The 23,080-nt window shown below is 43.4% G+C and overlaps 2 pseudogenes; both read left to right on the forward strand.

Moving 5' to 3' along the window:
* The first annotated feature begins 15,335 nt into the window (after nucleotides 1-15,335).
* LOC102860934 lies at nucleotides 15,336-16,032 on the forward strand (annotated as a pseudogene).
* A 55-nt stretch (nucleotides 16,033-16,087) lies between these two features.
* Nucleotides 16,088-16,714, forward strand: LOC102855925 (annotated as a pseudogene).
* The last annotated feature ends 6,366 nt before the right edge of the window (nucleotides 16,715-23,080 follow it).

Raw genomic sequence — 23,080 nt, forward strand, 5'->3', positions numbered from 1 at the left:
ATTCATATACATTTTGCTTTCTAGCATTAATTATAAAATCCACAATATAATCACCCATTCTCACGTCCTCCTTGAAATTAACACCTCCATTTATCCACAGGGAAATGTTGCTCTTTTGTGGCTGGTTCTAAAGGTTGAGTGCCTCCCTGGCACTCATTCATTCCCTTACAAGCCTGTCTGTTATTTGACAAGGGAGCTCTGGTGGCCTCCTGGGTAAGGAGTTGTGCAGCCAACCCAGAAGCAAGTGGTTCAAATCCACTAAGCTGCTCCATGAAAGAAAGATGGGCAACTTGTGCAATTTATAGCTTTTTGAAAACCTGCTGGAGGGTCATTATGAGTTCATTGCAATTTGACAGCAATGAGAACTTTTGTTGTTGCTGTTGTTGTTATTTTTTGACACAAAGTTGAGCTATGGGATTGAATTTTGGTCCAAATATGAACGGTGACAACAAATCATAGACTCAGGATCCCATGAATCTTTATCAGACCAGTAAGCTGACCATTTTTATGATTTTGAGCTTTGTACTATGTCTTCTTTGAGAGTGGATGGTGGTGGTAGCTGGCTAGAACTATCTACTTCTTCTGGTCTCAGAACCACAGAAGTGGAGGGGTTTTGAGTCATTAGTCCTTTGAACTAATTGTTTCAAAACAGCTTTCCTTTTCTTCTTTCTTCTCTGTTCCAGATAGAGAAAGATCTGTATTTGTCTGTTAGCTAGCTCCTCACAGCTTTTTTGGTTGTTGTTGGTGGTGGTGAAATTTAAATTTAGAATTAGCCAGCTGGACTCAATCAAAGTGCTGACCTTGATCACATCAGTGTCAGAGCTTCTTCCCAGCTTGTTTAATCTGGTGCTTGTTGGCCTTGACATCCACAATGAACACAAGTGTGTTGTTATCTTCTATCTTCTTCATGGCTGACTCGGTGGTCAGGGGAAACCTGATGACGGCACAGTGGTCAGGCTTGTTTCCCCTGGGGGCGCTCTTCTGGGGTATGTGGGCTGCCTTTGGAGTCTCAGCATCTTAGGCTGCCAGAAAGTGGGTGATCGTGCAGATTTTGTGTGTGTGTGTGCGTGTGTGCGTGTGTGCGTGTGTGTGTGTGTGTCTGTGGCTGCCCTTCAGGACGGCCTCCTTGGCCTGCAACGCCTTTGCTTTAGCTTCTGTTTGGGGATGGGCAGGAGCTTCCTTCTTCGTTTTCAGTGCCATCTTCGTAGAAAAAGGTCTCTCAAGCCGGTTCTCACAGGCTTCTAGAACCAAGTCTCTCCTCACAGCTTTTAAGATCCCAGCTGCTACTTGAGGACATACTAATAACGAATGTAGACGTATCATCTATCAAACCTAGGTGTAGCCCTTTGTACCTACTCCTGTTCTCCTGCCTGTCTGCTCATGTTTCTGGTGTTGACTGTTCCTTGTTCCCACACTTCCTTCAGCCATTGTTCTTAATTACTTCTGTCTTCTCCCAGCAGCCACTGGGAAAGCCCCCCTTTACTCTTTCCTTCCCACAATCCTCAGCACCATTACACTACACTCCCCTGTTGATCTGGAAATGCAAACCCATTCAGGAAGAAAGAGTCCAAGAGTCACCTCGTCTCTCTAAGTGTGGTCCCTAGACCAGCAACATCAATGTCACGCAGGAATTTGTAATCCAGGAATTTGTAATCTTGTTGTTGCAAGAACTACTTCCCCCTCCCCGTGACAGTAAATTTTTTTTGGGATGGGTGTGGCAGAGGCAGTGCGGTTGGTGCAGGATAGAGCAGGGTTTAGGGCTGTTGTGCACAGGGTCGCTATGAGTCGCAAACGACTCGAAGGCACATAACAACAACAACAACAACACAATTTTGAATTGTGATTTTGGGTAAAAGTTTATGGAGCAGATTGGTATTCTATTCAACTATTGGAGCTCTGGTGGCCTAGTGGTAAGAAGCTGTGCTGCAATCATAAGGGCACAGGGTTCAAATCCACTAGTTGCTCCACAGGAGAAGATGAATAATCTCCTGCCATGTCATTTGTTGTTGTTGTTGTTGTACTGTAGACTTGGAACCACCCAAAACTGACCCTCTGGTGGGTTTATAGAGGCAGTAACTGCACAGGAGATTGTCATCCTTCTCCCATCTTTTCCCACAGAACAGCTGGTGGCCCCGAACTGTGTGCCTTGGGATGGCAGCACAGCTTCTTGCCGCTAGTCCACCAGACCTTTCATTCACTGCCTCTGAAAACCCACTGGAGCGTCAGCTGTGGTCAGTCCTGACCTGATGGCATACAACAACAGTAGTTCCTATATATTTTGTTTCACAATATTGATCACAATCCCGACATTGTGTCATCACTCTTCCCACTTTCTCTCTGTTCCATTCATCTTTCTTTATCCTCTCTTCCTACCTTCTGAGCTTTTGCTGTTGCTGCAGTTAGGGCCACTGAATTGGCTTCAACTTACAGCAGCAAAACAACAGAATGAAACCTTGCCCAGTCCTCGGCCTTCCTCACAGGCTCTTCGGTGCTCTGGCTCCCAATCACAATGACTGTGTCCATACATCACACTGAGAGTCTTCCTCTCTTTCTTGGACTTTTCAAAGCATAATGTCCTTTGCCAAGAAGTGGTCCCTCCTGATAATATGCCAAAGTATTGCTGAAACTGAAGAGGACCTGAAGCACCTGCTGCAGAGGGTCAAGGACTGCAGCCTACAATATGGATTGAGGCTCAATGTCAAGAAGACAAAGATTCTCACCACTGGACCAATTGGCAGCATCAGGATGGATGGTGAAGAGATTGAGATTGTACACAGCTTTAGTTTGCTTGGCTCCACGGTCAACAGTCTTGGCACCAGTAGCCAGGAAATTAAAAGGCGCATTGCCATGGGAAAGTCTGCTGTTAGGGACCTCTCCAAAGTACTGAAGAGCAATGGTGTCTCTCTGGAGATTAAGGTGAGTCTGATACAGGCCATGGTCTTTGCAATCACTTGTTATGCATCAGAGTTGGACAATGACCAAGGAGGATAGAAGGAGAATTGATGCCTTTGAGCTGTGGTGCTGGAGAAGAGTATTGAGAATACCATGGACTGCTAGGAAAACAAACAGACTTGTCCTGGAAAGGGTTAAACCGGCTGGCTCCTTGGAGGCAAGGATTCTGAGGCTCCGTCTAACATACTTTGGACATGTTGTGAGGAGAGACCGGTCCTTGGAGAGGGACATCATGCTTGGGAGGGTGGAGGGACAGTGCAGGAGGGGAAGGCCCTCTATGAGGTGGACTGATTCAGTGACTGGGATAATTGGGATGGGAGTGTCAGAGACAGTGCAATTGGCACAGGACAGAGCAGAGTTTAGGGCTGTTGTACATAGGGTCGCTATGAGTCGCAAGCGACTCAATGGCACATAACAACAACAATAACATGTGTGACAATGTCTTGCCATGCTGGTTTCTAAGGAGCACTCTGGCTGCCTCTCTCCCAAGACAAGTGTGTCCTCTTGACATTCTATAAGTCAGTCAGTGACTGCCTTCAAGTCAGAACCAACTCACATCTGACCCACCAGTGGGTCTTCAGAAGCTGTAAATCACATGGGAGGAGAAAGCCTGTGTTGCTCACTCTGAGCTGCCGGTGGATTAGAACCGGTAAAGTGGTGCTACCTTGGGGTTGGCATAGAAATCCCTACAGACTATGCCATACAGCTCCTTTGCCAGTCTACACTACATTCAGTATTTTTTGCCAACATCACTATTCAAAGGCATGCATTCTTCTTTCGTCTTCCTTATTCATTGCTCAGCATTCACATGTATGTGCAGCAATTGAAAATACTATGGCTTGGGTGAGACCGCTCCAAAGTACTGAAGAGCAATGATGTCAGTCTGGAGACTAAGGTGCACCTGATCTACTAGGCCATGGTCTTTGCAATTATTTGCTATGCATCAAAAAGCTGAGCAATGACTAGGGATGACAGAAGGAGAGTTGATAAGTTTGAGCTGTGGTGCTGGAGAAGAGTATTGAATATACCATGGACTGCTAGGAGAACAAAAAGGTTCATACTAGAGAGGGTGAAACCAGGCTGCTCCTTGGAGGCAAGGATTCTGAAGCTTCATCTGACATACTTTGGACATGGTGCAAGGAGAGACCAGTCCTTGGAGAGGAACATCATGCTTGGGAGGGTGGCAAGACAGCACAAGAGAGGAAGACCTTTGATTTAATGGACTGATTCAGTGACTAGAGTAAAGGGGATAGTTGTGTCGGAGACAGGAAGATTGGCACAGGATAGAGCAGGATATAGGGCTGTTGTACACAGGGTTGCTGAGTTGCAAGCGACTCGACAGCACATAACAACAACAACAACATGGCTTGGGTGAGGCACACCTTAGTTTTTGTTTGTTTGTTTGTTTGTTTTTTTATTGTTGTATTCGCTTTATTGTGGGGGTCTGGAACAGAACCTGCAATCTGAGATAGGACATAGTTACAAGAGCTCTGAACATAGAGGGTCTGAGTTCAAAATCTACCATCATCTTTATTAGGCAAACGTTGTTGTTATGTGCCATCAAGTCGCTTGCAACTCATAGCGGCCCTATGTACAACAGCCCTAAACCCTGCTTTATCCTGTGCCAATCTTATTATCTCTGACGCACCTATTCCCATTACTCCAGTCACTAAATCAATCCATCTCATCAAGGGTCTTCCTCTCCTGCACTGTCCCTTTATCCTCCCAAGCATGACATCCCTCTTCAAGGACTGGTTTCTCCTTGCAACATGTCCAAAGTATGCCAGACAAATCTTTAGAATCCTTGCCTCCAAGGAGCAGCCCGGTTTTAGCCTCTCCAGGACTAACTTGTTCGTTCTTTTAGCAGTCCATGGTATATTCAATACTATTCTCCAACACCACAGCTTAAAGGCATCAATTCTCCTATTATCCCTAGTAATTATCCAGCTCTCTGATGCATAGCAAGTGATTGCAAAGACCATGGCCTGTATGAGGCACACCTTAGTTTCCAGACTGACATCATTGCTCTTCAGTATTCTGAAGAGATCTCTAACAGCAGACTTTCCCAGTGCAATATATCTTTTAATTTCCTGGCTGCTGGTGAAAAGAGTGTTTATTGTGGAGCCAAGCAAACTAAATCTTTTACAATCTCAATCTCTTCAGCATCTATCATGATGCTGCCAATCAGCCCAGTACACCTTAGTTTTTGAAGTGACACCCTTGCTCTTTAGTATTTTAAAGAGGTCATTGACTGCAGAGCCCTGCTCTTCTGATCTTGTGTGAGTGACTATGTCCTCCAAGTGATTTGGATGCATGTTCAGGTAGGCTAGGTTATATTAAGAGAACAACATAAAAATCTCAATGGCTTAATCCAATGAAAGTTTCTCTTATTTTGTTCACACCAAATTTTCATTTTGTGTTGGCAAGAGGGTCTGCTCACCACAGTTACTCAGGGATACAGATCAATGGAACAGTCCACATTGCATCCAAAATTGGTCCCCTCTGGTTGGTCTAGTCATCATCCTGAAAAAAGTAGAAAGTCTTCAACAGCATAGACTGACATAGTGACTGCTACAACAGGCTTCAGCTGATATTGTAAGGATGGTGCAGGATTGGTTAACAGTTTGATCTGTCAAACATGGGGTCACATTGAGTTGACTCAATGGCACCTGTTGTTGCTGTTGTTGTTGTTGTGTGCTGTCCAGTCATCTGCGACTCATAGCAACCTTATATACAGTAGCTCCAAAGCCTGCCCTGGCCTGAGCCAGTTCACTGATTCCGATACACCTACCCCATTGCCCTAGTTATTCTATCAATCCATCTTATCAGGGTCTTCTTGGTAACAACAATTATTACTATCACACAACCCTGAATTTTTTTTAATTCCCTATTTATCTTGTTAACCTGTTTATTATTTATTATCTTTTGGAATCCCTTCTGAAACATCTTCTTGGGAGCAGGGACCTTGTATGTTTCTTCTTTTAGAAAAGAGCCCCAAACATAAGTTGTTTGATTTGTTGTGTGTTTTTTTTTTCAAGTTGCAGTGGAGTCGGTTCCACCTCGTGTGTCACAGTGAACTGTGCTTTGTAGAGCGCTCAATGCTGACTTTTCAATGGCAGCTTGCCAAGCCTTTCTTCTGGGGTGTCTCCGGGGGGGACTTGAACCTCCAACCTTCTGTTCAGCAGCTGAGCCTGCAAACCATTCATACCATTCAAGAGTTCCGAGCAAAAGCTGGTGCCCTGTAGGCTGAATGAAGGCCTTGGGGCTTTGCTTCCTGAGATAGTGGCATTCAGCACTGCTGGGAGAAATTATCTGCTCTACGAATTGAGCTAAAGCTAACAATGGATTTTTGCAGCAGAAAAACAATCTTTTACACGTTGGAGAAATGGATCCAAAAAATGGAGTGCATCTGGGAGCTGTGTGTCTAAGTAGCCATTTTTAACAATTTAGCAAAGGGCTGGAAGGTTCACTGTTCCAGCTGATCCACTTCACAGTCCACCACAGAAAACACTGTCCTCACAGCTAAAATATTTTTGCACATTGCTATACTACAATGATGCAGTATTTGGGCTTACTTACGCACAGCAGAGACAGTGAGGCTGGCACAGGACAGGCAGCGTGTCCTGCTTCACAAATGGTGGCTGTGAGGTGGAGCCAACCCAGGTGCCACATTACAATGCGTCATGTCATTGTCATCACAGGGTGACATACTTTCAAAAGAAATTACATTGCTGAAACTGAGGAGGGCCTGAAGCGCTTGCTGCAGAAGATCAAGGACTGCAGCCTTCAATATGGATTGAAGCTCAACATCAAGAAAAGGTTCTCACCACTGGGTCAATTGGCAGCATCATTATGGATGGTAAAGAGATTGAGATAGTTTCCAGTTTTAGTTTGCTTGGTTCCACAATCAACATGCTTGGTACCAGCAGCTAGGAAATCAAGAGACAAACTGCACTGGGAAAGGCAGCTGTCAGGGACCCTTCCAGAGTACTGAAGAGCAACGAAGTCAAGCTGGAGACTAAGGTGCACCTGATTGAGGCCATAATCTTCTCAACTGCGTGCTATGTGTTGAAGAGTTGAATAATGACCAAGGATGATAGAAAGATAATTGATGCCTTTGAACTATAGTGTTGGAGAACAATGTTGAATATACCATGGACTGCTAGGAGAACAAACAGATTCAACCTAGAGACTGTGAAACCAGGCTGCTCCTTGGAGGCAAGGATTCTGGGGCTTCATTCTTCATCAGATTATGTCTGGCATACTTTGAGCATGTTGTAAGGAGGAACCATGTTGCAAGGAGGGATATCATGGTTAGAAGGGTGAAGGGATGGAGAAAGAGGAGATCATCAACGAGATGGACTGATACAGTGACTGGGGTAATGAGGGAAGATATGTCAGAGACAGTAAAACTGGTACAGGATAGAGGAGGTTGTCCATAGGATCTCTATGAGTTGCAAGCGACTCAATGGCACATAGCAAAACAACATCAACAACAACAACAACAACAACAACATAATTTTTGAAAAAAATTTCATTTCCAAATAACTGCAAACTCACTGGAGAAAATTCGGAAGATACAAGGAACAATGCACAAAAAAAAAATAATCTTCCAAACAGTCAAGGAATTTAAAAAAATATTTATATTGGTTTGCATACAAAGTTTATATACATTGTGTTTCACACTGTTCTTAATTCACATTGTGTTTCATTAAACAGTATTTTGATATTTGGGTTTTCCTGGAATTGTATTACAAATGTTTTTAAAATTATTCTTTATAAATTGAAAGATTATAATCTGTTTTGGAGCCAAGTATTTCTTTATATGCATCACGGATATTATTATGTTCTTAATAGTCTTCTATAATTGTTTACATATTGTAATCTCTTTAAGTCATTTTAAAGTATGCAAAAATATATGCCCATGGTTGAGAAAAGAGCATACATTTATGTATGAATGTTCTTAAACACTCTATTTTATGACAACTTACTATTTAATGTAACAGTATCACATATTACATTAAATACATTTACTGTTACATTTGTCTGGCTACATGGTGTTTAACAGCATGTATTTCTTGTTATGTGCTGCTGTTGAGTCCGCTTCGACTCATAGCGACCCTATGTACAACAGCCCTGAACCCTACTTTACCCAGAGCCAATTTCATTGTCTTTGACACACCTACCCCCATTACCTCAGTCACTGAATCAATCCTCCTCATCCAGGGTCTTCCTCTCTTGTGCTGTCCCTCCACTCTTTCAAGCATGATGTCCCTCTCCAAAGATTGGTCCCTCCTTACAACATGCCTAGAGTATGTCAGAGTGTCAAAATTCTTGCTTCCAAGGAGCAGCTTGGTTTCACCCTCTCTCGGATGGACCTATTGCATCGGTATGCAATATACTAAAAATTAGTCTCCACTTGATTTCTTTAATACTGCAATTCTCTCTGTGTATCTATCTATGTATATGTGTGTTGCCTAGGTAGTACACAAAGAGATAGAGATGTCTAAGTATCCCGGATTCAAGTATTTTTAATTGTCCCATATGCATGAGAAAGCTAGACAATGAATAAAGAAGACGAAAGACAACTGATGCATCTGAATTCTGATTCTGTTGTCAAAGAATACGGAATACACCATGGACTGTCAGAAGAACAAACAAACTCATCCTGAAGGAATTACAGTGAGAACGCTCCTTAGAAGCAGAGATTGGTGAGACTTTGTCTTGCTGACTTTGGACATGTTAATGAAGAGAGTCCCAGTCCTGCGGAAGGACAGCATGCTTGCTGTGATCGTTAATGTTACGTGTCAACCTGGCTCAGTCATGATGCTCACATTATACAATCACTCTTCTTTTTGTGATCTGATATAAGGGAGTTTCCTGGGGGGTGTAGTGTGCATAAAAAATATATGGGCATTCTGGCAAAGTTCAGGTCTACTTGGTCCTGCATGTGACCTCCACCTCTGCCTGCCCTTCAGATCATGGGATTCAGGAGCTCTCACACCCTCAGGAGCCACCTGCCTTCCGCCTGGCAGGCATGCTACACTTCAAAACGAACTATTCCCTCTTCCCAAATTGTTTAGGCACAGAAACCTGTAGCGAGTGTACAGCAATGGCCATTCAGGGTTTAGGATCATGACTGAGGGATCATGAAGTCGGGTCAGTCTGGGTTTACTGACAGAGAAGCCCACTACAACCCTCAACAAGATGGATTTCCTGAGTGACTGACTTTGACTTGACAGATTGGCTTGAGTGTGTCAGAGATACGGATGGCACAGGACGGGGCTGGGTTCACATCCACCGTTCACAGGGTCGCAATGAGTCATGGTCGAGTCAAAGGCACTTGAGACTTTGTTTTGCTCACTTTGAACATATTATCAGGAGAGTCCTCCACCATGTACCCAAACATAGTCAGCGCAGGGCACACCTCTGTGTAAAATACCTTCCAGGCGATGAGCTGCTCACTGCTGACCCTCTATGGAGGAATGATTATATCACAAGTACCAAACTGGAGAATCAGGAACAGCCAAGCTGCCACCCAGACTCAACTATGACGCCATGCTTGAGTGGATTTTTCAGTTTGGACCCACAGATGTCCTCAGAATGCCCACAAAACACACCTTTCACCACAAAGGAGAGGAAGTAATTTGCATCTTTGAAGACTCCACTCCTGTGCCTGCTGTGTTTGTTGTTTTCTTTAAATTTTATTTTATCCTTTTTGGGGTGTGTACAGTCAAATTGGATCTGGCTGGTACAGGAGGAGATTGTCCTTCCTTCTCCAGCAGAGCATCTGGTGGATTCGAACCATGCGCCTCTGGGATTGCAGGGCAGCTTCTTGCCATCAGGCCATCAGAGCTCCCTGCTTGCTGTCTTCTGTACGTCAGATCTGTCACAGGCACTTCTAACGGAATCAAGGCATCTAAATACCACGGGGCTGATTGGACGCCAGTGTGGTTGGGGTCAAGTGGAGGCACTTAATTGGCTTATAAATAAAGTGGCTGTGATTACCAGAAGAACGGCGGCGTCAAAGCAGCAATCAGAACTGTATGACTCTTACAGACTTAAGAAGGTGGCTTCTTAGTCATGGTGTCCTTAGGAGTGAAATAGATGGGAAATCTGCTAAATATTTACTTGAGCTGAATGAGTAGAAGGATTCTAGGTCAAGTGAACAGGACTTTCACTTGAATTGCCAAAATAGAGAATAACAGACTCTCAATTCCCAGACTGGAACCAGTTTACAGACCGACAATCCCTTTGAAAGACGGAGAGTCTGGGAGCCCCTGAGGAGCCAGCTCACAGCACCATCCTAATTTTGGACTATTATTCTTTCTCCTGTTGCTGTTGTGGTGTGCCGTCAAAGTGGAAGAGATTCCAGGTGGGCCCTCCAGGAGGTACCCAGAGACTGTAGGTCCCACAGAAGGCCACTGCCCCATCATCCTCCCTCAGAGTAGCTGGAGGATTCCAACCACTCAGCAGCACAACTTCTTACTGCTAGGACAGAAAGCTCTCTTTCTTCCTCCTAACCTTCTGCAAAGGAATCAACAGTCTTTTGCAAGTGACTGTTCACTAGAGGAAACTCCCCCACCCCCCTGCAAAAAAAAAAACTACTCAAACTCACTGTTGTTCAATCGCTGCGAATCTAAAGGCACATGATTTGAATCCGCCAGCTGCTCCGTCGGAAAAAGAGTGCCAATCTCTCCCCCTGTGATTAACCCTCTCTGAAAACCCAGTGGAGGGTCAGCTGTGGGTTGGTTCCAACTCGACAATACACAATAACCACCACGTCTATGATGGAGAAGAGATTGAAGTTGTTAACAGTTACAGCTTGCTTGGTTCCACAATCAACGCTCTTGGCACCAGCAGTCAGGAAATCAAAAGATGAAATAATACATTAGGGAAATCTGCTATTAGGGACCTCCCCAGAGTGCTGAAGAGTAACGATGTCGGTTTAGAGACTAAAGTGCACCTGGTCCAGGCCAGACCTTTGCAACTGCTTGCTATGCATTAGAGAGCTGCACAATGAATGACTAAGGATGAGAGATGAAGAATCAATGCCTTTGAATTGTGGTGCTGGAGAAGAGAACTGAACAAACCAAGAGAACTAACGTGTTTGTCCTGGAGAGGGTCAAACAAGGTTGCTCCTTGGACGCAAGGACTATGAAGCTCCGTATCCCATACTTTGGGCATGATGTCAGGAGGGAGCAGTCCTGGGAGAAGGACATCATGCTTGGAGGGGTGGAGGGACAGTACAGGAGAGGAAGACCCAGGGTGCAATGGATTGACACTGTAACTGGGGTAGTGGGAGGAGGTGTGTCGGAGACAATGACACTGGGTCAGGGTAGGGCAGGGATCTGAGCTCTTGTGCACAGGATCGCCATGAGTCACAGTCGACTCAGTGGCACACAGTAACAACTATGAACTATGAGGTTTCTCAAGCATGATGTTCTCCTCCAGTCACTGGCTCCTCCCAAGAACATGCCCAACATGGGAGACAAACGTTCACCATCCTTGCTTCTGGCTGTGCTTTTTCCAAAACAGATCTGTTCGTTCTTTCAGTAGTCATGGCGTATTCAATATTCTTCACCAAAACCGTAATTCAAAGGCACCAATTCTTCTTTGACCTCCCTTATTTATTGTCCATCTTTCACTGGCATATGAAGCACCTGACAATACCGCACCTTGGATCAGGCACATCTTAGTTTTTTAAGATTTTTTTTAAATTTTGCTAAATTTTGTATGTGTACCGTCAAATCAGGTCTGACTGGGACAGGATGAGATTGTCCCTCTTTCTTCAGCAGAGCATCTGGTGGATTTGAACGACACACCTCTGGGATTGCAGTGCAGATTCTTGCCACTAGGCCACCACAGCTCCCTTACATCTTAGTCTTTAAAGTGATGCACTAGGGCCTTCCCTCCAAGGCAGGGATGTTCATCCCTTTGGGGATGTAACTTCCTAATAAATTTATCATTACTATTCACCCTTAAAAAAAAAGTGACATCTCAGCTTTGCAGCACATTAAAGCAGGCATGGCCAGGAGATCTGTCCAATGCAATACATTCTTTGAGTTCTTGATTACTGTTTTCATGAGTGTTGACTGTGGATCCAAGTAAAATGATAGATAAATACATATTCACATGGAGGTCAATTTGGCAGCACCTAATAAAATGCAAAATACATCTCTTGATTTAGTAATCTTGTATACTTTGCAAATTCAAAAAACAGGAGTAATTACACATTTTTAAATTTTATTACACAGTAGCAAATTAATCTCCAGAAAGGGTGTACCATCTTCTGCTTTACCAATATTTAGTGTTGATCTAATTTTTGCCCACACCGAATGTTACCAATTTTTAACCACTTGTTCGTATGATGAGTGAAAAACTACCTTTCAGTGTTGCTTTAATTTTCATTGCCATAACTGCTAGTGAATTTGATCATATTTTTATATATTCATGCACTGCATGTCAGATTCCCCCTCCCCCTTATCTGGAAACTGCTTTGTCCTGCCCTTTCCACAATCTTCTGTCAAATTGTTTGTCTTTTTTCCTTTTCATTATTTTTTTTATTGATGTCTATTCCCTGGGTTGACTAACAGTCACGTTTTGCAAATGTAAGACTTTTTTAAAAACTGCTCTATGGCCTTCTATTATAATGACATGCCAGGATTTATGGAACTGGTATACTGTTATTGATTATATAAGCTGCATCCAATTTCCTGAAAATAAGTGTTCCTCTGTTTGCACAGAAGAATCACCTGGGAAGTCGCTGCTGTGATTTAAACCCTGATGTTCTCTCCTAAAAAAAACCTGCCTGGTTCCCAAACACCAATACTTTTCTTGGTTTTTCAGCTTCAGCACTACTGACATTTCGGACCATTAAATCTTCATTTGGGAGAGGTATCCTGTGCTCTGTGAGACACTGCCATGGACTTAGCTGTGTCCCTCCAAACGTGTCCACTTGGCAGGGCCATGATTCTCAGTGGTTTTGACAGTTACAGGATGACATTTTGTGGCACTTGACAGTTACAGGATGACATTTTGTGGCACTTACATAAATGATCCCTGGTCATATGATAAACTGATTAGATGTACAAGGACGAAGGGTGGGATGTAACATCTTTAATCCCATCACAGCTCTGACCTGTTACAAGGGGTGTTTCACTAAGGTGTGACCTGCAACACTTTGTATCTTACAAGAGATAAAAGGAGAGAGAAGAAAGCCAAGGAAGAAGGAAGATTTTACCATCAAGAAAGAAGAGCTGAGGGTGGAATATGTCCTCTGGACCCAGGTACTGCATTGAGAGCTTCCCTGATCCAGGAAAAGAATGATGCCAAGACATATGGCATTCTCCAAGGTATGCCAGGCCTACAGATGCTGAAAGGAGACAAGGACTTTCCTCCTAGACTCTGAGCCAACAGAAACAGAAGCCCTATTGCTGGCACCATGAACTTGAACTTCCAGGCTCCTAAGCTGTGAGAGAATAAATTTCTATGTGTTAAAGCTATCTGCTTATGGTATGTTTTATATTAGTACTAGATAATAAAGAAATGTACCCATAACCAGGCCTCTAACCACTCTCTTAGTAGCACCCCTTCACCCCAAACTCAGCTGTGACAATCAAGACTGTCCACTGAAAAGAAAATGCCCTTCTTGGCCCTCCTCGCTCCCTACTCTCCCATTCCCAGTTGAGAACCACTGGTATTCTGTTCTTCACTCTCTAAGTGAACCCAATACTCAATCACAGGGGAGAACCACGGGTGTATAAATGCTGCAGTGAATGGTTTGAGTTTGCTTTCTTTTTAACTAAACTTTTATTTTATATTGATTTCCTTGCTGAGTTTGTAAATACCGTGTTTCACACTATGCAGTGAATGTTTTTAAGCACATACTATAGTCTCTATTTCCTTAGGATAAAGCTTAAGGGTTTTCACATGACTCTGTCAACCGCCTTCTCAAAGGACTGTACTGTGCACACGTTCACCACCAGTACATGAGAGTCTCTGCTTCTCATCCTCACCAATTCTGATTATCATTATCCACTGAAACCAATGGACAAGTGAATAATATGCTGACTCCTCATTTACTATCTTCCTATCTGATGTTGCATGTTTACAATTGATAGTTAGACAAATCTACTATTTCGCACATTAATGACGCAGGTCAGACAATAAGAAATGTCAAGATTCCGCTTTCTCAAAAAGTTGCAAATAGAGATACCATTTGACCCAGCAATTCCACTACTGGGAATATACCCTGAAGAGACCATAGCTGACATCCAAGCAGATATATGCACACCCATGTTTATTGCAGCTTTGTTCACAATAGCAAGGAGTTGGAAACAACCTAAGTGCCCATCAACAAACGAATGGCTAGAGAAGCTGTGGTATATTCGCACAATGGAATACTATGCTGCATTAAAAAACAAGGAACTCATGCAATATTATTCAAAATGGTTGACTCTGGAGAACATTATGCTGAGTGAAATATCCCAGTCACAAAAGGACAAATATTACATGATGCCACTGTTGTAGAATGGGACTGTCCTTGGGGTTGGGGAGAGACTGAGTAAGATGGGTTCAATAATGTATACTGCACTGAAACGGAGGAGGGAGAAAACTGTTTAAAAGAGATATATAACTAGGTATTTCTGTCATCACAGGAGACTAGAGTGAGGGCTACATGGTGGAGGGGACCTGGGGGAGGGTTTGTAAAACAATGAAAGAATCTTTTCTTTTACTTTTCCAAAATTTTTGGACTCATGTACTTATAACTTGTTAGTCAAATTTGTGTCTTCTAGGTTGCAACACCCCCATGATACATCTTCAAGGATATGAACATGTACGGCCAAGCACAATCAATAAGAGTGCATCTAAATTCCAAAATCAATCTCCATAATAGTCTATGTGTTTCCTACTGCCAAAGGGGCCCTTTAGAGTAGTGAGAGAAGATCTTCACCCTGAAACCCACAGCGTCCCTTTTCAGCAGGAAGTAGCTAAGAGAATATGCCATCCCCTTTTCCTTATGACTCAGGGTGAAGTCTCTCTCAGGGAGGAGTGATAGGGAATGGCAAAGGACACACTGACAAAGAAGATTAATCAGAACTGGCTTTGACAAGCACTGTGGCATTTGGACAAGAACAAACTGGGAGGAGGGTAGAGAGAATAGTGCAACAATGAATGAATGGAAACCCAAAATCTCTGTGAATGTTTATGAAAATTAATAAAATATAATTATAGAAAAAAGGCCACAAAAAAAAAGAAATGTCAAGATTCAAGGTAACAGGGATGCTCGCTGTGATGGTTCAGCATACATGTCACCTTGGCTGGGCCGGGATCCTCAGCTGTTAGGCAGTTACGTAATGATGAAATTTGGCCATTACGATATGCCGTAGTCCAGCAGTTATGCCATGAGGTAGTCACTCTCTGTTTTGCCATTTGATTTGTTCGTCTTCTAGTTACATATATACCTATTTTCTTAATGACCTGTTCTTTTGAACTAAGCATGTCACTAAGTAAGGAGTAAGTGTATCCCATTTAAAATTTTACTGTAAGAAGCTAAAGACACGCTTACATATTGATGGAATCATTCTATTATGGTTACAGGCAGGGCAATGGAGGAGGGGAAAAGAAAATCCGTAAAGAAATAATAATAGCTCCTTCTGTCATCTTTCTGTGTTCCGTGCCGCCACAGTGGTGGGCAGGAACGACCGGGCCGAAGCTCTCAAGAGCATCAACAATGCCGAGAAGAGAGGCAAGCGCCAGGTTCTCAGGCTGTGCTCCAAAGTCATCGCTTGGTTCCTGACCATGATGAAGAAGCATGGCTACATTGGCGAATTTGAAATCGTTGATGATCACAGAGCAGGGAAACTTACTGTCCACCTCACAGGCAGGTTAAACAAGTGTGGCGTTCTCAGCACCAGATTTGATGTACAGCTCAAAGATCTAGAAAAGTGGCAGAATAACCTACTCCCATTCCATCAGTTCGGTTTCATTGTACTGACCACCTCAGCTGGCATCATGGACCACGAGGAAGCAAGATGAAAACACACAGGAGGAAAAATCCTGGGATTCTTTTTCTAGGGATGTAATAAACAGTGTAAATTATAAAAAAAAAGGAATAATAGAGCGCGGAGCCATGGGCATCTCCCGGGACAACTGGCACAAGCGCCGCAAGACCGGGGGCAAGAGAAAGCCCTACCACAAGAAGCGGAAGTATGAGCTGGGACGCCCGGCTGCCAACACTAAGATTGGCCCCCGACGTATACACACAGTTCGTGTGAGAGGAGGCAACAAGAAGTACCGTGCCCTAAGATTGGATGTGCGGAACTTCTCCTGGGGCTCTGAATGTTGTACTCGCAAAACAAGGATAATTGATGTTGTCTACAACGTCTCCAATAATGAACTGGTCCGAACCAAGACCCTCGTGAAGAACTGCATCGTGCTCATTGACAGTACACCATACCGCCAGTGGTATGAGTCCCACTATGCGCTAACCCTGGGTCGCAAGAAGGGGGCTAAGCTGACTCCTGAGGAGGAAGAGATTTTAAACAAAAAGCGATCAAAGAGAACTCAGAAAAAATACGACGAAAGGAAAAAGAATGCAAAAATCAGCAGTCTTCTAGAGGAGCAGTTCCAACAGGGCAAGCTTCTTGCATGTATTGCTTCCCGGCCAGGCCAGTGTGGCCATGCAGATGGTTATGTGCTAGAGGGCAAGGAGCTGGAATTCTACCTGAGGAAAATCAAGGCACGGAAAGGCAAATAAATCTCCCTCCCATTTTAGCACATGTATTAATAAAGGTGAATAGAATAAAAAAAATTAAAAAAAGGAATAATAATAAACACTTATTAAGATGGGTGAAGGAAAAGATAATATGGATTGAAAGTCTGATCAGATACTGTGTGTATTGTAACTAATGGTACAGAACAAACTACGCATAAATGACTGGTGGAAAAACAAATATATTTTGTAAACTTTCACTCAAATAACATAAATGTATACAATTTATAGGATACATTAAATAAAAAGAATATTTCATGTAGACTGTACTTTAGCTGATATTCAGATGTTGTTTTTGCTGCTGTTAGGTGTCACTGAGTCGAGTATGACCCATAGCAACCCTATGAAGAAAAGATCTGAACCCTGTTCTATCCTGCACCATCCTCACACTTCCTGACACACAAGAGCCCCTTGCAGCAGTCACCATGTCAATCTACCTGACTGAAGGTCTTCCTTCCTCTTCTTTGTTGACTCTCTATCCTTTCCTGTATCATGTCCCTCTCCAAGGATTAGCCCCTCCTAGAAACATGCCAAAGCTTTGTGAGGCGAAGCCTCATCTTTCTTTCCTCCAAAGAGCACTCTGGCTGCACCATCTCCAAGACATCTGTTTGTTCTCTCAGCCATCCATGGAGTGTTCAGCGCTCTTCTCCAACACAACAACTCAAAGCCATCTATTCTTTTCCTGTCACCCTCATTTACTGTCCAGTTCTCAGATGCATAGGAAGTAACTGGAAAGACTATGGCCTGAATCAGGTGCACCTTAGTCCTCAAACTGACATCATTACTCCTCAATAATTTGGAGAGGTCACTAACTGCAGCTTTTTCCAGTGCAATGCATCTCCTTATTTCCTGACTGCTGGTACCACGGGTGCTAATTGTGGATCTAAGCAAGATTAACCTGTTGACAGTTTTAATCTCCTCTCCATCCATCATGACACTGCCTATTCGTCCAGTGGTAAGAATTTTTGTTTTTTAGAGATGCAATTGAGATGCCAAAGGCTGCATTCCTTGATCTTCAGATAAACACTTTTAATTACATTCACTCACTGATTTAACAACTTGTTTATGTCCAAAGGATTAAAAGAATTTTCTATGCTGACGTAGTACCAATGGCAAATATTTACCAATTAGCTCTCTAGAGATTTGGGGTTTTTTTCAATCAACAACCTGACCTGCTGGTTACCAATTTCTGGGATGTATATACCCTCACTGTGGCCAATTTCAAGCTACCCCTGCGATGTCACTGAACATGGAGGTGGGAAGACACACATACGGCTGGCTCTTACTGGTTGCTATGAATTAACTAGTCCATCACAGGCTGACATGGGAGTTGAAATAATGTGTAACTCGGGTCCTGATTTTGATGTTGTTGTTATGTGCTATTGAGTCATACTTTCTGTTAGATATAAAAAAAAAGAGTGTGAGGGTGCAAGGGAGAGAAATAAGGAAAGGAATTGGTCCCAAGAAATGAACAGGCCGTTATTGAGCAGTCTGAGAGGGAAGCCAAGTGACCCAGCCGCATGGCATGCAGACAGGATCAAAGTGGCACGCAGGCAGTTTGGGGGGTTTCCTTTTTATAGAGGTCCTGGGGAGGACTAAGGTGGTACTTCTCGGAATCTGGTGTGTTAATTTAGTTAGGTTTTCGCTTTTTGTTTTGTTTTCTCAAGCTCACACTCTTACCAGGATCCATTGTCTGGTCTGGTCTTTGATGTGACCAGCTCTGGTGTTATTAAGTTTCTCAGGAAGTGGTCAAACTTGGGGGGGGGGGGGCAACTGCCATCCTCTTCCTTCACTTTCACTGTCCCTCCACCTTTCCAAGCATGAAGTCCCTCTCCAAGGAACCTCCTCTTCAAGCAGGATACCCAAAGTATGGAAGACAAATAGTGAGAATGTATTTTCAGTTGCTTCCTAATAAAGAAGACTGAAGAAGAATTCATTAACACCTCTAAGTTGAGGTGTCAGCAAACGGTATTAAATACCCCACGGACTGACAAATGAACAAATCAATCTGTTTTGGAGGAAGGGCACCCAGGGTGCTCCTCAGAGGCAAAGATGATAAAACTCCTTCTCACAGACGTTGGGCATGTTGTCAGGAGGGGCTGGTCCTTGGAAAAAGACATCAGGCTGCAAAGAACCCTAACGGGATGGCTTGACACAGGGAGTGCAACAGTGGCTCTGAGCACAGTGGAGACTGTGATAATAATGTTGTTGTTATTGTTGTTGATTGTCTTCGAGTCAAGCATGACTCATAGAGACACTATGAACAAAAGGCCCGAAGCCTTTCTATAACTATTCTCATTTATCAAAGTTCCTAGAGTTTCAGGAAGCATGTTATTTAGGAAGTAGATGCCACTCTTGCTTCCAAGACAATGACATAGGACAAGACAAAGTTTTGATCTCTGTTCACAGAATCACTCTTGAGACAAGAGTGGATTCCACAGCACCTAATAATACCATTCTCATTCGATCAGGGCAATGTTAGCAAAGCAAATATGTAATAAATTAATGTGTTTAGCATGAGTTCAACTTGTATAATAAAAATTTTGAAATGGAATAAAGATGGCGGGGGAAGGCAGGGACCAATGTCACCCCAAACACTTACTCTAAATGCCCAGTTGACTATAAAGTATCACTTGCTCCCCACTCTGCTGCAGAACCCCACTTTGCTGCAGGCTTTAGAGAATCCCTCCTTGTCTCTGACACTTGCCTGGTCCCCAGCCTTGAGCAGCTCTCTTGCAATTCTTAGTCTTTTTTTTTTCTTCATCTCTCTGAATTGGGGAAGAAAAGAGGTATGTTATTTCACAAGGGGCTGTGCCAAGCAGTTCATGAAATCAGGTACTTGGGAAAGGCTCAAAGACATATGCCCCGCTGATTACCATGACGCCGTGGAATGACAAGTAGGCAGAATCCAGCTCTGCCCAGACTCCAGACAATCTCAGGACCTTAATAATCATCATGCCCAGCACGGGAGAGAGAGAAGTGCATGACTTGAATGACTAAGCATCTCCCACCGACTGTTGTTAAAAAAAAAAAAAAGAGTTCTCTTTCCCAAGACTAGGAAAAGGAAAAAAAAAAGAGAAGCCATACATAAGATGAAATCCCAGAGAGAAAATTACCTATTAACTCCAATAAACATTCAATTCCATTGTCTAGAGACCCTTTAACTAGTCTAAGAATTTTCTCAAGCAGCAGTTCTCAATTCTGGATGTCAAGCAGAACCACCTAAGAAGGACTAATAATATATATAAATATATAGGCGCCTGGATCTTACCCATGGGCATTCTGATTTAATTGGCTTGGCCTAGTCATCTCTATGTGTTCATTCTAATGTGCAGCCAGGTCTGGAAACCATTAACCTGAAGCATGGGCTCCTAGATGTTAATGTGAATCAGAATCATTTAGGGGAGTGGATTAAATATGCAAGGTCTTGGGGGTCCCCTCCTGGAGAAGCTGATTTGGGGGATGTGGTTTGGGAACCTAGGATCTGCATTTTAAATTCACCTTCAAGGGAATTCTGATGTTCTCTTCCGTGGTTAATTTAAGGTCTTTCTTCTTCCTTCCTGTCTTTTTTTAACCTACCCAATCATATCTGCAACAGAGGAAGAAAAAGAAAAAAGAAGCTGACACCTGAATCTACCAGTTTTGGGGGTTTTTTGTAGCTGTTAGTTCAAAGCCCATGGAGAGGGCTGGGAGAAGTTATTAGCATAAAGAGGTTTACAATGAGCACTAGATTTCGTTTACTTGTGAGCTCAATCTAGCAAGATACCAACACACATACTTCCACATATATGGCAACTGCACAGTGAAGTTGGCCATATTGATGGTATTTGCTGTTGTTGCTGCTGTTGTTGTGTGCGACTGAGTCAGAACCGACTCATAGCTGACCCTCCAGCGGGTTTTCAGAGGCCGTAAATCACATGTGAGGAGACTGCTCATCCTTTTCCCACAGAGCAAGTTGTTGCCAAGAGTGTTGATGGTAGAACCACACAAACTGAAATTGGTAGCAACCTCAATCTCTTCTCCATCTACCACTGTGCTGCCAGTGGCCCCAGTGGTGAGAATCGTTGTTTTTCTTGATGTTGAGCTTCAAATCATATTGAAGACTACAGTCCTTGACCTTATGCAGCAAACACTTCGGATTCTCCTCACTTTTGGCAAACAAGGTTGTGTCATCTGCACAATGCAGGCTGTTAATGAGTCTTCCTCCAATCCTGATGCCACATTCTTCTTCATACAGTCCAGCCTCTGGAATGATCTGTTCTGCACACAGACTGGAAAGGTATGGAGACAGGATGCATCCCTGACATACTCCTATCCTGATTTTGAACCATGCAGTGTTTCCGTGCTCTATTCTGACGACTGCCTCCTGGTGTAAGTGTAGGTTTTGCATTAGCATCATCAAGTGTTCTGGGATTCCCCTTCTTCTGAGTCAGCCACAATTTGTTGTAATCCACAGTCAATGAAGCACAGATAGAAAGGGTAGCATTGTTAACTGTCACTGGGTCGATCCCCAATGGGTACAATGTCATGGATTACTTTTATATAGCCTTTCACACATGGCGTTGAAACTCCCACCAAATGGCTGGGTGGAAGTAGGCAAATTTAGTTGCCTGGGACCCACCAAGGGAATTGGATAGCATGATAATACTGCAAGTATTATGTATGGACCCCTAACAAAGAAGTCCCTCAGTTTAAAATGAGGTATCCTAAAAAAAAAAATTAAAAAAATAAAATTAGGAATCCTTAGAGAATGATGGTGGGGGGGGGACCTGGTTAACACCAAGAAGAGATAAAAGCAGAATGTCAGTCTGAACCCAGGATCCCCATGCTGAGAACTTTCTAGATCCAGGAGACAGAGAGAGAGAGAGAGAGGAGGCAGTGGGAGGGAGGGTGTAGTGAGTTCTGTGTGGCCATTGCAGTGAATGACAAAATCCAGCAGAGGAGAGAACGTCATGGGAGGGATGATGGGTATCAGAATTGGATGGTGACGACATGTCTTACCTTCATCTCATAGTCACTGACCTTGAGCTATTGATTTTTATTTTCTCCTTCTCCCCTGGGAAGTCAGATGAAGTTAGACACCTTCAAGACCCAATTTTGCACTGAGATCAGGCCACTGTGGTCTATGTTGTTAAGTGTCATCAAGTAGGAACCAACTCATAGCTGACCCTCCAGCAGGTTTTCAGAGGCAGTAACTCACACAGGAGGGGGCTGTCTTATCTTTTTCCTGTCGAGAAGCTGGTGGGGTTGAACCACATACCTTCAGGTTTCCAGCACAACTCCTTGCCACTAGGCTGCCAGAGCTCCCAACCGTGAGCCATATGATTTTTATTAGCTGACTTTCAGAAATACATTATCAGGAGTTTCTTCCTTGTCTTCTTATGGAAGTGCCCGTGAAACCTCTTTGGCATCAAAGCAACATGTAAGCCTCCAGGAATAGACAAGTGCATTGGTCCAGAATCAAAACCAAGAGGGTGAAATTCTACCACTGAAATACCACTGCCCTCAGAGGGAGAGTATGGCACAGGAGAGAGAGGGTGGGACCTGCATGTATCTTATGCAATGCCCTCCACGCAACGAGGGGAGGATCTGGGTCAGAAAGTTTCAAAGGGCAGCAATGTTCTCATAACCACAGGGTTTTAGCTTCTCCAGAGTCCACAGATGTCGGGTGCAGCGTCGTGGGGTATGTAAACCAAGCAGCCTCTAAGTGACTAAAAATCTGCTTATTGGGGCTATTTTTAAAACAATTGGATATGTACAAAGTTGAGGTTGGCTTTTTTGGGCTAATGAGCCTCTCCGCTTGCTCTGAAGAAGTAAACAACTTGGGGCCGAACAGAGAGGCCACTTGCTTATGTAACGAGGCCCCTTCTATGAATAATGTTTTTTAAATGTCTCAACTAAAACACAGAGGATTGCAAAGAACCAATTATATCCAAATAAAACCATCAAAACAATTCAGAAATGAATATGGATTATAGTAACATGTGGGTTTATTAATGTATTAAATAGGAAGATCTGGTTAAACTGAACAAAACCCAGAGTCATACAGTTGCTTCTGATTCACGGTGACCATCCACGGGCTGATGAGGCCGGAGATCTTTATAGGAGGAAACTACCCATCCTTTCTCCTAAGGAGCGACCGGTGGATTTGAACTGCTAACTTTTTCCCCGTTAGCAGCTCGACAGCCAATGTACCATGCCACCATGGTGTTGTTAAGTGTTAGGGAGTCACTTAAAGACTTACAGAGGGCTCCATGGTGGAGGGGACCTGGGGGAGGGTTTGTAAAACAATGAAAGAATCTTTTCTTTTACTTTTCCATAATTTTTGACTCATGTACTTATAACTTGTTA

Source organism: Elephantulus edwardii, unplaced genomic scaffold (assembly GCF_000299155.1).
Source record: "Elephantulus edwardii isolate Elephantulus edwardi_28Jun2011 unplaced genomic scaffold, EleEdw1.0 scaffold00089, whole genome shotgun sequence".
Classification (NCBI taxonomy): Eukaryota; Metazoa; Chordata; class Mammalia; order Macroscelidea; family Macroscelididae; genus Elephantulus; species Elephantulus edwardii.